Raw genomic sequence first — 13,966 nt, 5'->3', positions numbered from 1 at the left:
TAGAATCCACTTGGGCTGCAGTTCCAGCTACCAGAGGTACAGCATTTCCCAGCCATTCCACAGCCCCTGGTCACTCACACCCTCCTGGAGGCCTGTGGTCTGCCTGTCTCCATTCCCCTCCTCTTTACCACTGTGCACATGCAGCCTTGTACCTTCTCCCTAACTCAGCACCCAATATGCACTTTTTCAACAGGGTATCTCTGCTCCCTAGGATCTGATATTTATTTTCTTGCAGCCCAAGCTGACCTTCCCAAACTCATTCTCCTCATAGTTGTTGAAAGTGTTCCCTCTTTTCAGCTCCTGTAATTGGCCCCACTTCCTCCTACAAGGTGTTCTGAGTCACTCTTTATCTGCCAACCAAGGAATAGTCAGTTCACCTGTAGTTAAGGACAAGCCCTGTAGAGACTGAGTTGCACTGGCGGAAACACTGGGCATGTGGATCTAAATGGCACATGAGTCCTTCCAGCGCTGCTCCCAGGAGTCCCTCACTGGCATAAGGCCTATTGTTAAGGTCATTTAGGACCACGTCTTCTAAGCAGCACCCACAGTGTCACCACTGTGGTACCCTATTCCCGGCCCAGCTCTGACCTCCTATTGTCCTCTTGGTTAGAACCAAGAATTTCCTCCTCTGCTTCAGGGACCCCAAAGCAGGTGCCTCAGAGGGTCCTACTCCCCTTCCTCACTTTCCACCTTGCTCTGCCTCCAACCCTGTTTCTGGCTCACATGCTCCCCACCCTCCTGCTCTGGTTATCTCTCTGGAATCTCTGAGCTCCTTCCACTGGGCCAGAACCCTCTCTCAGAATGTCAAGCTCTTGAACTCCCACCTCCTCCAAGAAGCTTTTTTGATAGATTGGAAGGGACCTAATACTCTTTCTGACTTCAGCCTTTCCAGCCTCTTCCCATCAGCAACAGTGGCTACATAACAACTTGGATAAGGGCTGGGCTCTGGGTCTAAGATGTGCAAGATGGATATGGATGGAATTTTAAAGACAAGCAGACAAGCTAATCAAAGAGATCCAGAAAGAGTAACAACATTGCTGTTGTATATAAGCCGGTGGCATTGAGAGCTGAGAGGGAGGGTTATTATGTTTCTGCAGGGGAGACCAAGGGGAATAAGCCTACTGAAACCAGAAAGACTTCATGGAGGAGGTGGGCTTCATAGAAGGTTGGTGGCTTTCCCACATTTGCAAGTGTACTCTTCTGGTTAGGTTATGTTTGGGTTCATATTCTGAGATTCATCTATCTTCATTATAATAGTATCTCTGTGTTGCTTCTCATCTGTCCATCTCCCTTATATTCCTCTGGGGCAGTGCTGGTTGTATCAGACTTCCTTAGATGGGAAAGCCCCTGAGGCCAGGCTCCTTGTCTGTCTTCATTGCTCTGTAGGTTACCTAGAACAGTGCCTATTCAGATAACTGGTTATTCCTGAAGGTTCTTTAAGGCAAATACTCTAGGCCCAGACCAAGAACTGGAGGGCCTAGACTGAGGTTTTAGCCTGGATAGGATCTGGCCTTATTGATGAGTGCATCCCATCAGATTCACCAGAGATGCTCCTCTCACTCACCCCACCTGGGCAGGTGGGCCCCATCTTTTAAGAGAACATCTCCGAACAATGCTGCTCACACTTTGCCTCCCTTTTGCTCTTCTTATCTCCCTTCTGAGAAGCCATAGTCTGGGAGGCAGGACACGGGAGTCCTAGTCTATGGCTGCCAGTTGTATGACCTTGGGGAAGTAATTTCAGCTCTCTGGGACTCGGTTTCATCATATTAAAATGCAAGGGTTCTATGGATTTGACTCTTATTATCAGATAAAAATGAATATTAAAAGAACAAGATAACATTTTAGGAAATGGACTAGAGGAGGATTCCTAAAGCCTCTTTCAACTCCACAGTTCTGATTCTAAACAAAATCTATCCTGTGAATCTGTTTCACTCTCCAGCTCCAGCCCTGTCTGCTTCTCCCTAATCTGTTTCTGTCTGATGGGCTCAGTCTTTGTGTGCACAGCATCCATGTGAGGCCTGCACTTCTGCGGTTCACCCCAGGAGATGAAGGGGAGGAGAGCTTAGGCTCTCAGCAATGTAAATCTCCCTAGGTCCCTCCAAGCTTTAGAGGGGCCCCTGAAAGGTGAGAAGGCAAAGAAGAGGAGGGCAAGATGGCTGAGGCCCAGGATATCCCCAGTAAACATCAAAGGCCCCAGAAACCAAGGTCATTGCACCTCCCTGTAGGGGCCCCTACGAAGAGGCTAATGATGACACAGGTTCTTAAAACAGCCAGGATGGAGACCCAGCCTGGGCATCTGAGTGCCTGGATCCTGCTGCGCACCCCCCCACCCTGGCACCCCCAACTCCCTTGCCCATCAGTCTCAGCTCCTGAGGTGTGCAGAGGGGGTGGGTATGCACGAGCCCAGACTTCTCTCCCTCTCCTGAGGACCTTACCCCAGGGGAGAAGTGGGTGACTAAAACAAAGGAGGGGAGCAGAACCCCTCTACAGATAACAGTGGAGGGGGGAGGGGGTAAGCAGAGAGAAGAGAGGAATTGACAGAGGAGGTGCTGCTAGCTGTCAGGAGGGAGACCCAAATTCTCATGTCTTCCCATTTCGCAGGCTGTTTGCTAGAAGGACTTAATTAAGGAGCCCAAATATAGTTTCTTTTGAACAGTGAATAGGGCTGGGAGCACAGATGAGAAATGTGATGCTCTGGGGTGGGGAGAGAAGGGACCAACGCTGAGATGCTGGAGGGCCCAGAGTGAAGGGGACAGAGAGGACAGGGGTGAGCTGGTGACTCCTTTTCCCTGCCATAAGCTCTGCTGCTTTCCTTGATGGAAGGGGGGCCACTTCTTCCTTTCCCATCCTCTGTCCTGATCTCCCTCCAACTCCCTGGCTCCTGCCTTCACCTCCTTTACTGTCCCCTGAGAACAGCTCTCTCTGTCCAGTCCTCCCAGCACTCACCAGAAGCTTTAAGTCTTGGTTCACCTTCTGCCTCCACCAAGCCCCCTTTTTGCCTCCTCCCTTTCGTCCCCCACTCCTTCTCCTCCCAGGCCCCGCTGGCGCCCAGCATAGCACTACAGATGTAGGAGCAGATCAAGAAGGGTGGGGGTGGTAGCTGTTGCTTTTCTGGGATATTCTTAGCCTGTCTGGGGGCTGGAGCTGGAATCAGCGTTTCCATCTCAACCAGGCAGGTGGCTGCCAGAAACTGCCACTGTGACTGGGTCTTCATCTAGTTCCATATCCCTTATCCTGTCCCTTCCTCCTCTATATTGATTTCATCTATGAACACAGACCCTCTGAGAGTCCAGCCTTCCCACCCTTGTGCCCTGGATGGAAGGTTTCCTCTGCCTATCAGGCATAGCCCCAGGAAGGTGTGCAAACCTCACTGGAGGCTCTGGGGGGAAAGAAGGGCCTTCGAGAACTCTAGCTCAGATGCTCCCTAGAGCAGAACACAGCCCTCTCCTCTCTGCCCCCAGGCCCTCTTCTTTCATCTGCCCCCAACAACCCCTGCATGGTACTCAGTCCCCAGACTGTATTCACCACCATGAAGGCCTTTCTTATCTTGATTTACAGGAGTCACTCAGGGGCCCTAGAGTTTCAGAAGCTGCCTCCTGAAAGCAGCTGAACCCTGGAGTCCAGGCCTCCTTTGGGCCAGAACAAGGGGCTCACTGACCCAGATCTCTCCCCACATCTTTTTTTTTTTTTTGAGACAAAGTCTCACTCTTTTGCCCAGGCTAGAGTGCAGTGGCATGATCTTCACTCATTCCTGGGCTCAAGGGATCCTCCCACCTCAGCCTCCCAAGTAGTTGGGACCACAGGCATGCATCACCAGGCCTGGCTAATTTTTGTACTTTTTGTAGAGATGGAGTTTCACCATGCTGCCCAGGCTGGTCTCTAACTCCTGGGCTCAAGCAGTCTGCCCGCCTCAGCCTCAAAGTGTTAGGATTACAGGCATGAGCCACCTCACCCAGCCTTCTCAGATGCCTTTATCAGCAGAGGGAGGGGCAAAGAAGAAATCTCACTCATTCACAAATCGCACAAAAAATGTTTGTCACCTTAAGAGGGACAGACAGTGCATGGTCTCCTATGTGGGTTCTGAGGTCATTCGTCTATGTTCAAATCCAGCCCCTCCACTTATGACCTGGGGCCCTTGGGGCAAGTTTCTTAATTCTTCTGAGGTCTATAAAAGTGGACCATCCAAGGTGCAGTAGGAAGAGATCACCATCCACAGCCGGGCTGAGGCTGAGAGCACGTACCAGATCAAGTATGAGGAGCTGCAGACGCTGGCTGGGAAGCATGGGGATGACCTGCGTTGTACAAAGACAGATCTCCCAGATGAACCGGAACATCAGCAGGCTCCAGGCTGAGACTGAGGGCCTCAAAGGCCAGAGGGCTTCCCTGGAGGCCGCCATCGCAGATGCTGAGCAGTGGGGGGAGCTGGCCATTAAAGATGCCAACACCAAGCTGTCTGAGCTGGAGGCCGCCATGCAGCGGGCCAAGCAGGACATGGCGTGCAGCTGGGTGAGTACCAGAAGCTGGCCCTGGACATCGAGATCGCCACCTATGGGAAGCTGCTGGAGGGCAAGGAGAGCCGTCTGGAGTCTGGGATGCAGAACGTGAGTATCCATAAGAAGACCACCAGTGGCTATGCAGGTGGTCTGAGCTCAGCCTACGGGGGCCTCACAAGCCCTTGGCCTCAGCTACAGCCTGGGCTCCAGCTTTGGCTCTGGTGCCGGCTCCAGCTCCTTCAGCTGCACCAGCTCCACCAGGGCCGTGGTTGGGGAGATCGAGACCCGCAATGGGAAATGGGAAGCTGGTGTCCGAGTCCTCTGGCGTCCTGCCCAAGTGAACAGCTGTGGCAGCCCCTCCCAGCCTGCCCCTTCTGCGGCTGCCCCGGAGTCCGGGAAGGAGGCCACTGTGCAGGGGAGCACAGGGAATGGGAGACCCACCTGAGGCTCAGCCCTAGCCCTCAGCCCACCTGCAGGGGAGTTTACTGCCTGGGGCATCTCCTTTGCCCATATCTCCAGCTACAAAACAATTCCGTTTTTTCCTCCCAAAATAAAACTTCAGCTAGTTCTACCAACTGGCAAAAAAAAAAGAAAATGGACTATCATCATAAGGTTGTAAGATTTTATTTAATCATGCAATGCTCAACAATGCTTGTATATCACATGTGCATGGTGTTCATAAATGTTAATTGTTAACAAATTATACTGTCATCATTATTTTTACAGAGCAGGAAAGCTTTGCCTGACCTGTGCCGTTAGCATTTTTTTTTCTCATTAGAACATTTTTCATTAAAGGGCCAGGGTGGTACTATCATTTCTTTTTGTTTGGTTTCTGAAACCCAAATTTATATCTGTGATTTCCTCTCAGATACTGTGCTCATACCCACTGCTACTCAGACTGTTCCTGGGGGTGGCTTGATTTGCTTCCTAGGGTCATGAAGACCGACAGCATATTAGGCACTTGTCCCCTTTTCTGGTCCTGCTGCAGGCCACATTAATTTTCTGAAGCTCTGAGTATCAATTCTGGGCCAGGTTCCATGCTGGCCCCAAGTCCTGACCGTGCTTTCTGGGAGCTGTACTCTGGCTACTCATTCCACACCCCATGGTCTCCCCAAAGCTCCAGAGACTCTATGGAGAGTCAGTTCTGCTTTTCAAGGGCTTTGAGGAAAATGTTCAATAAGATTATTAAACCACATGAGCAGATACTATTTGAGAAACTGTAGCCTACACAGTACTGGGCTAGGTGGTGGGAACACAAAAAGGTGTGAGGTAGGGCTCCAGCCTTCAAAGAATGTACAGCATAGGTGGCAGAGATATGAAAAATAGTGAGAAATAGCAATAAAATGATGTGTCCTAGGGCCAGTTACAGATAATGGGATTTGATGACTCGGCTAATCCTGCCCACCCCCCTCCACCTTCCACCATCACAGCTAATCCATCTCCAGCTTGTCCTAAATTCATATGCACACAGAGTTAGAATCCTTTTTTTTTTTTTTTTTTTTTTTTTTAGATGTAGTTTCGCTCTTGTTGGTCAGGCTGGAATGCTATGGCACGATCTCGGCTCACCGCAACCTCCACTTCCCAGGTTCTAGCGATTCTCCTGCCTCGGCCTCCCGAGTAGCTGGGATTACAGGTATGTGCCACCATGCCTGGCTAACTTATTGTATTTTTAGTAGAGATGGGGTTTTACCGTGTTAGCCAGGATGGTCTCGATCTTCCGACCTCAGGTGATCTGCCTGCCTTGGCCTCCCAAAGTGTTGGGATTACAGACGTGAGCCACCGTGTCCAGCCAGAATTCATTTTTAACTGGGGTCTGGCTCCTGCACCTGGAACTGTGTTTGCTCCAGTGCATGGCCTTCCTTGTCCAACCCCAGGCTGTGATGATAAGCACTGTTCCCAAGGTAGAACCAGGCCTCAGCAACCCCCTGCTCACAGTGACAAAGGGTCCTACCCCCTCTGCATGATGAGGGTTAATGAGTAACTTCTGTGTGAAGATCGTGGTAGGTCTGCTTACTGCTCCGACGTCTTAGACAGGGGCCTTTTGTTGACTTCCTATTTGTCCAGAATTGGGGGAGGGTGGGGGATGGGCTTCAAAGCAGGTTCATTAATTTACACTTGCCTCTGTCTGGTTCCTAAATATAAAGACAATTCTTTATGTTGACCTCCTTTGAGTAAAAAGACATTCCTAATTTATAAGCTAGAGCCCCACATATACTTGCTTTTGAGTAGGGAGCAGAGGCGGGTAAGGTCATCCACTAGATTACTGGGTCCTAAACTACTCTGCCCAGCAGAACCACCTGGGGAATTTTGTAAACATATAATTTCCGGGCTCTACCTCAGACCTATGGAATCATAATTTCTTTTTTTTTTTTTTTTAGGCGGAGTTTGATTCTTGTTGCCCAGGCTGGAGTGCAATGGCGCGATCTTGGCTCACCACAACCTCTGCCTCCCGGGTTCAAGCGATTCTCCTGCCTCAGCCTCCCAAGTAGCTGGGATTACTGGCGCAGGCCACCATGCCCAGCTTATTTTGTATTTTTAGTAGAGACAGGGTTTCTCCATTTTGGTCAGGCTGGTCTCGAACTCCTGACCTCGTGATCAACCCGCCTCAGCCTCCCAAAGTGCTGGAATTACAGGCGTGAGCCACCGCGCCTGGCCTGGAATCATAATTTCTTTGAGTGGGCTCAAGATGAAATCCCTGTAGGAAAAAAATTAAAAGGGAGGAGAAAACTCTAGGAAATGGCTGGGTCCCACCTGTTCTTTCTGGAGAGCACCACTGTTGTCTCTGGCCAAGCCTCCCGCCCCACCACTCCATGGTAGGAATACCCTAACTTCCTCCTGGGAAACCACTTCTCCCACATTCTCAATCCATGTGGCTTACATGGGGCTAAGCCCTCCACAAGACATAGATTAAAGACATAGACTTTGCCAGCTCCCATCCTAGTGACAAGGGTTCAGGGAGGGGCTGGTAACCCAAATCAGGCCAATGAGACTCAATTCTTGGAGTTTTAGAGAAACTGTTGGGAAAGAGAGGCTTTCCTTCCTCTGAGGTTGTCAAGCTGGTGGAATGAAAGCCTTGAGCTGCTGGTGACTCTCTTGTCCCTACATGGAGAAAGGCCACCTGAAGTCATGCACAGGAAAGCAGAGTCAACAGATGGGGGGGACAGATTCCTGACATAATTTTAGCCCCTAGATCCAGCTAAACCTGATACAGTTATATGACGCCATAAATCCACACTGCCCCCACCCCCTGACCTTTTATCTAATCTTAAGGTAATTTGAGTTGCAAATCTAATTCTTGCAAGCAAAAATATCCTGATGAATGGAACTTCCTGCCTGGAGATTTTCCTTGTGGAAATTTGTAACTTCAGGGGCGTACGTTTGGTCTGAATAAATGAGGAAGGCAGTCCCTAATATCTGGTTGTCAGTTAATGACAAAATCTGGAAGAGGCACTGTGGACCACAACCCGGGTTCTGATCCTCTCAAACCTCCCAGTCCAAACCATAGCTGGTGTTTGGAGTTCATCAGGTTCCAAGGACCCTTCCTTAAAGGAAAAGTCGTTTCCCTGAGGCCTGCACAATTGTCAAGTCTTTCGGGGCTGCTGCAAGACTGCATTCCTTAGGTATCAGCTTCCTGCTCAAATAAGAAATTTGATGCTTTACCGTCCATCATGCTTCTGAATCACATTTGTCCACAACAAGTGTAATAGGCAGCTGTAGCCACACAGAGCTGCTTGTTATCATCAGGGCTATTAGCACAGTGTCTCTGGGGAAATGGGGACAGAGGTGGGTTTGAGCTTTAAGCTGCCTGAGTTCTTGTTGGCTAAGACTACAGGACCTCTTGTCTGGACTGCCTTTGGGGAGCTTTCTCAAAGGAGTGATTGGGGCTCTGATCAAACCACAATTACCTGGTTACAGCATGGTTCACACCTGCCTTTTAAAGAAACTCCAAGGCTATTTTCAAGTAGTTTGTGTATTATTCTGCAATGGGACAATGTTTTTCTATCCCGCCTGGTGGAATTCAATGGGTAATTGAACATCCAGTCATAATTCATCTTTTCATTTTTTCCATTCATTCATTTAATCCGTACAAATTTGTACGAGGAAGTGTCTTAACTTTTTTTTTTAATTAAATCTGACTTTTAGACGAATCCTATTGCAGGTGGAGGGATATGCTGTCTTAGTTGGTATGGAGACTTTGTTCTCCCTCCAAAGACTATACATTTCCAGAAAATGGACATTTCCAGAAAATTTCCTATTTTAAGGCCAACCGATTAATAACTTTAATTACATCTGCAACAATCTCTTTCATCATATAATGTAACATAATTATGGGAGTATCGTGGGGCAAAAAAAACATGGAGGCCACCTTAGAATTCCAGCTGTCACTGTATCTATCTCTTTACCTATCAATTAGGAGAAAATTCTTCATTTTGTTGTTGTTGTTTGTTTTCAGACGAAGTCTTGCTCTGTCACCCAGGCTGGAGTGCGGTGGCATAATGTCAGCTCACTGCAAGCTTTGCCTCCCGGGTTTAAGCGATTATCCTGCCTCAGCCTCCCAAGTAGCTGGGATTACAGTAGCTCACCACCACACCCAGCTGATTTTTGTATTTTTAGTAAAGACGGGATTTCACCATTTTGTCCAGGCTGGGCTCAAACTCCTGACCTCAGTTGATCCACCCGCCTTGGCCTCCCAAAGTTCTGGGATTACAGGTGTGAGCCACTGTGCCTGGCCTGTTGTTGTTTTTGAGGCAGGGTCTCAAAAACCTGTTGCCCAGGCTGTAGTGCAGTGGTGCAATCACGGCTCATTGCAGCCTTGATCTCCTGGACTCAAGCAATCCTCCCGCCTCCGCCTCCAAGGTGCTGGGACCACAGATGTGTGTGCCACCATGCTTGGCTAATTTTTTAAACTTTTGTAGAGATGGGGTCTCTATGTTGCCCAGCATGGTCTTGAATTTCTGGGCTCAGGCTATCCTCCCACCTCGGCCTCCCAAAGTGCTGGGATTACAAGCATGAGCCACCACACCTGGCCAGTTGTTCATACTTTATGTAAGTGAGACCATACTATATTAATCTAATACTTGCTTTTTTTTTTTTTGCTTTACATTAAGTTTGTAAGATTTATTTTTGTTGATAACCTTGTTGATTTTTATTTTTCCTGCTGCATAACATTTCACTGTATGAGTGTAGTAAGTTTTACTTATTTGTTCTCTTGGTGATGGATAATTAGTTTGCTTTCAATTTTTTATTATTACAAACAATTGTGTTATAAATATTATTTTATATGTCTATGTCTCTGGTGCACATGTACAATCATTTCTCTAGGAATATGCCCAGTGGAGTTGCTGGGTTATTGGGTATACATATTCAACTTTACTAGATCTTGCTAAATTGTTCTCCTAAGGTGTTGTACCAACTTACACCCTACAATACATACAAGTTTCTTTTTTCTTTCTTTCATTTTTTTTTTTTTTTTTTGAGATGGAGTTTTTGCCCTTGTCACTTGTCACCGAGGCTGGATTGCAATGGTGCGATCTCGTCTCGCAGCAACCTCTGCCTCCTGGGTTCAAGAGATTCTCCGGCCTCAGCCTCTGGAATAGCTGGGATTACAGGCACATGCCACTACACCCAGCTAATTTTTTTATATTTTTAGTAGAGACGGGGTTTCCCCACGTTGGCCAGGCTGGTCTGGAACTCCTGACCTCAGGTGATCCACCCACCTCAGCCTCCCAAAGTGCTGGAATTACAGGCAGGAGCCACGGCGCCCGGCCTGTGCATGCAAGTTTCTATGGCTCCGTATCTCCACCAACTTGTGATATTGTCAGGTTTAAAATTTTGGTCATTCTGATATATGGGCAATAATTCACTGTAGTGATATATAAATTTTACTTATTCAACAAATAAATATTTATCAAGTGCCTCTACATGCCAGGCAGTGAACAAAATAGACAAAGTCCCTGCCCTGTAGAGTCGGAAAGGCCAACAAATATATATTTTTAGATATTGATATAAGTATTATATAAAAGTATTAATATTATAATTAATATTTATATATATTAATCACATGTGGCTTTTCCACTGGCTTACAAGACCCAGAATGATCTTCCCTCTGCCCTTACCACTTCAACCCCACCCCTTACTCTGTCCCCACCACACTGGCCTCCCATTTTGGCTTTGCACTGGCTGTCTTTGTCTACTTGGAACACCCTCTCCCAGTTACAGGCAAGGCTTACTTCCTCACCTCATGCAACTCTTTGGTCAAAAGCCATCATCTTAATGAGGTCTACCCTAATCAGTCTGCTGTGGACTATTCGTGGCCCCCAAAATTCATTTGTTGAGGCCTAACACCCAATGTGATGATAATGTGATGATATTTGGGGCCTTTAGGGGGTAATTAGGTTTAGATGAGGTCCTGAGGGTGGGGCCCTCTGATGGGTTTAGTGTCCCAAGAGAGCTTGCTGTCTGTCTGCCAGGTGAGTACACACAAAGCAGGCAAGCCTGGAAGAGATCCCCCACCAGAATCCTGCCATCCTGGCATTCTGACCTCAGACTTCCAGCCTCCACAACTGTAAGAAATAAATGTATGTCGTTTCAGCTACCCAGTCTATAGTATTTTGTTGTGGCAGCCTGAGCTAACTAAGACACAAATTGCATCCTGCCCCTGGCCCCGCCAGTCTCTCATCTCAATCTCCTGTCCCCTGCTCCATTTTTTTCTCTGGAATTTGTGATCTGCTAAACTACTAGATAATTTTATTCATTTATTATGTTTGTTTCACCACATACATACTAGAATATGAGATCCAGAATATTTGTCTTTTTTGTTCATAAATGTATTCTAAGTGCCTAGAATTCAGTGAATACTTGCTGAAGGAATAAATGCTGTGGAGGAGGCAGCATTCTATTTCATATAGCATCTGGGAAGGCCTCTTTGATAAGGTAGACATTTCCCAACTGTTACTGGAATTGAGCTTTTTTTTTTTTGGACAGAGTTTCACTCTTGTTGCCCAGGCTGGAGTACAATGGCACAATCTCAGCTCACCACAACCTCCACTTCTTGGGTTCAAGCAATTCTCCTGACTCAGCCTCCCAAGTAGCTGGGATTACAGGCATGCACCACCATGCCTGGCTAATTTTGTATTTTTAGTAGAGATGGGGTTTCTCCATGTTGGTCAGGCTGGTCTCGAACTATGACCTCAGGTGATTCACCTGCCTCGGCCACCCAAAGTGCTGGGATTACAGGCGTGAATCACTTCGCCCGGCTGGTATTGAGCATCTTTTTGTGGTATTTCTTCCTTTTGTGACCATCTGGGATTTCCTCTTTTATTAACTACCTGTTCATCTCTTTCGATTTTTTTTTTTTGTTTTTTTTTGAGACAGAGTCTCGCTCTATTGCCCAGGCTGGAGTGCAGTGGCGCGATCTCCGCTCACTGCAAGCTCCACCTCCTGGGTTCATGCCATTCTCCTGCCTCAGCCTCCCCGAGTAGCTGGGACTACAGGCACCCACCACAACACCCGGCTAATTTTTTGTATTTTTAGTAGAGCCAGGGTTTCACCGTGTTAGCCAGGATGGTCTTGATCTCCTGACCTCGTAATCCGCACACCTTGGCCTCCCAAAGTGCTGGGATTACAGGCGTGACCCACCATGCCCAGCCCTCTTGCTTATTTTCTATTGATTGGTTTATCTTCTCTTTTAACTTGTAGATTTTTTAAAAATAAATCTTGAATGCCAGTCCCTTGTTAATTACATGTAGTTTATATCTTCTCCTAGGCTACATGTTACTTTTTTTAAAAATGGTGTCTTTTTGCCTGTAATCCAGCACTTTGGGAGGCCGAGACGGGCAGATCACCTGAGGTTGGGAGTTCGAGACCAGCCTGACCAACATGGAGAAACCCCGTCTTTACTAAAATACAAAATTAGCTGGGCATGGTGGCACATGCCTGTAATCCCAGCTACTCAGGAGGCTGAGGCAGGAGAATTGCTTGAACCTGGGAGGCAGAGGTTGCCGTAAGCTGAGATCACGCCGTTATACTCCAGCCTGGGCAACAAGAGTGAAATTCTGTCTCCAAAAAAAAAAAAAAAGAGTGTCTTTTGATGAGTGGAAGTTTTTTACGTGTTATGTATCTTTTCCTTTAAGGTTTGCATATCTAATTTTAGAAGTCCTTCCCTCATTTGAAATCAATATTCTCCTAAACCTAGAACTTTAAAAGGTTTTTAAAAGTTTTAAGGCTTACATTTGTTTATTGAAGCTATGTGTTTTTATTTGAGTGTGAATTAGGGATTTTTTCTTCTTAAACAATGGAAAGCCTCTTTTCCCAGCACCATTTATGGATTAGCCCTTTTTCCCACTGATTTTCAGTGCCACCTCTCTCATGAATACATTTTCCACATTTGTGTGGTCTATTTCTGAGCTCTTTTCTCTTAGACTTGTCTATTTATCTAATCAGTACAGAACTTTTTACTAAGGCTGGGAACCCCAAGGGGTCAAGTCTGGTCTGGGTGACTCTTTGTGTAGCCTTCTTCCTAGATAAGAGCCACACTCACTCTCTCTCTCTCTTTTTTTTCTTTTTTGAGACAGTCTTGCTGAGGCTGGAATGCAGTGGTGTGATAATGGCTCACTACAGCCTCAACCTCCTGGACTCAAGTGATCCTCCCACCTCAGCCTCCTGTGCAGCTGGGACCACAGGCACGCACCACCATGCCCAGCTAATTTAGAGCCACTCTCCTGATGCTCATTAGCAAGCCAGCCTCTGGCCCCTCCTAGGCTTGGTGTTATCACCCCTCACCTGTCGCAGCTCCTGCCTCTCTCTTCCCAAAAACCTCTGCAGCTTTCACTTCCCCAGCATGATCTTAATTAGTTTAGGCTTTCACAAAAGACTGGAAGAGCAGTGGCCTGGAAGCAACATCTGAAATATCAACTTTTTTGTGACCAGAGACACCAAGGGGGATTGGCAAGAGGAAAAGATGGAGTCGGAGGCTCCAGGCTCAGTCCTTGGAGCTCTTCTCTCTGTATCCTCTTTCTAGGTGAAATTCACCCATATGTTGATGACATTCAAATTTACGTCTCCAACCTGGATCTCTCTTTTAAACACCAGACCTACTTGAGATCTCCACTTGGATGTATTATAGGCATTTCAACATGGCCAAAACCAACTCCTGATACTCCCTGCCCACTTGCTCCTGCTGCTGCTCCCATCTCCGTTAACAGTAATTCTAGTTTACTAAATCTCAGATGAATGTTTTGGAGTTATCTTTGACTCCTCTTTTTATTTCACACCCACATTTAATGCATCAGCAAATCTGTATGGTTCTGCCTGCAAAATATATCCAGAATTCAACCACTGCTCACTACCTCCTTTGCCTCCACCCTGGCCCAAGCCACCACTATCTCTTGCTTGGTTTATTGCAATAGCCCCCTAACGGTTCTTCCTACTTCTTCCCTACCTGCAGTGCTTTCTCAAAATGGTAGATAGAGTGG

The sequence above is a fragment of the Pan paniscus genome, chromosome 13 (assembly GCF_029289425.2).
Source record: "Pan paniscus chromosome 13, NHGRI_mPanPan1-v2.0_pri, whole genome shotgun sequence".
NCBI lineage: Eukaryota > Metazoa > Chordata > Mammalia > Primates > Hominidae > Pan > Pan paniscus.
The sequence above is the reverse complement of the archived record's forward strand: the minus strand, read 5'-3'. Positions refer to the sequence as shown.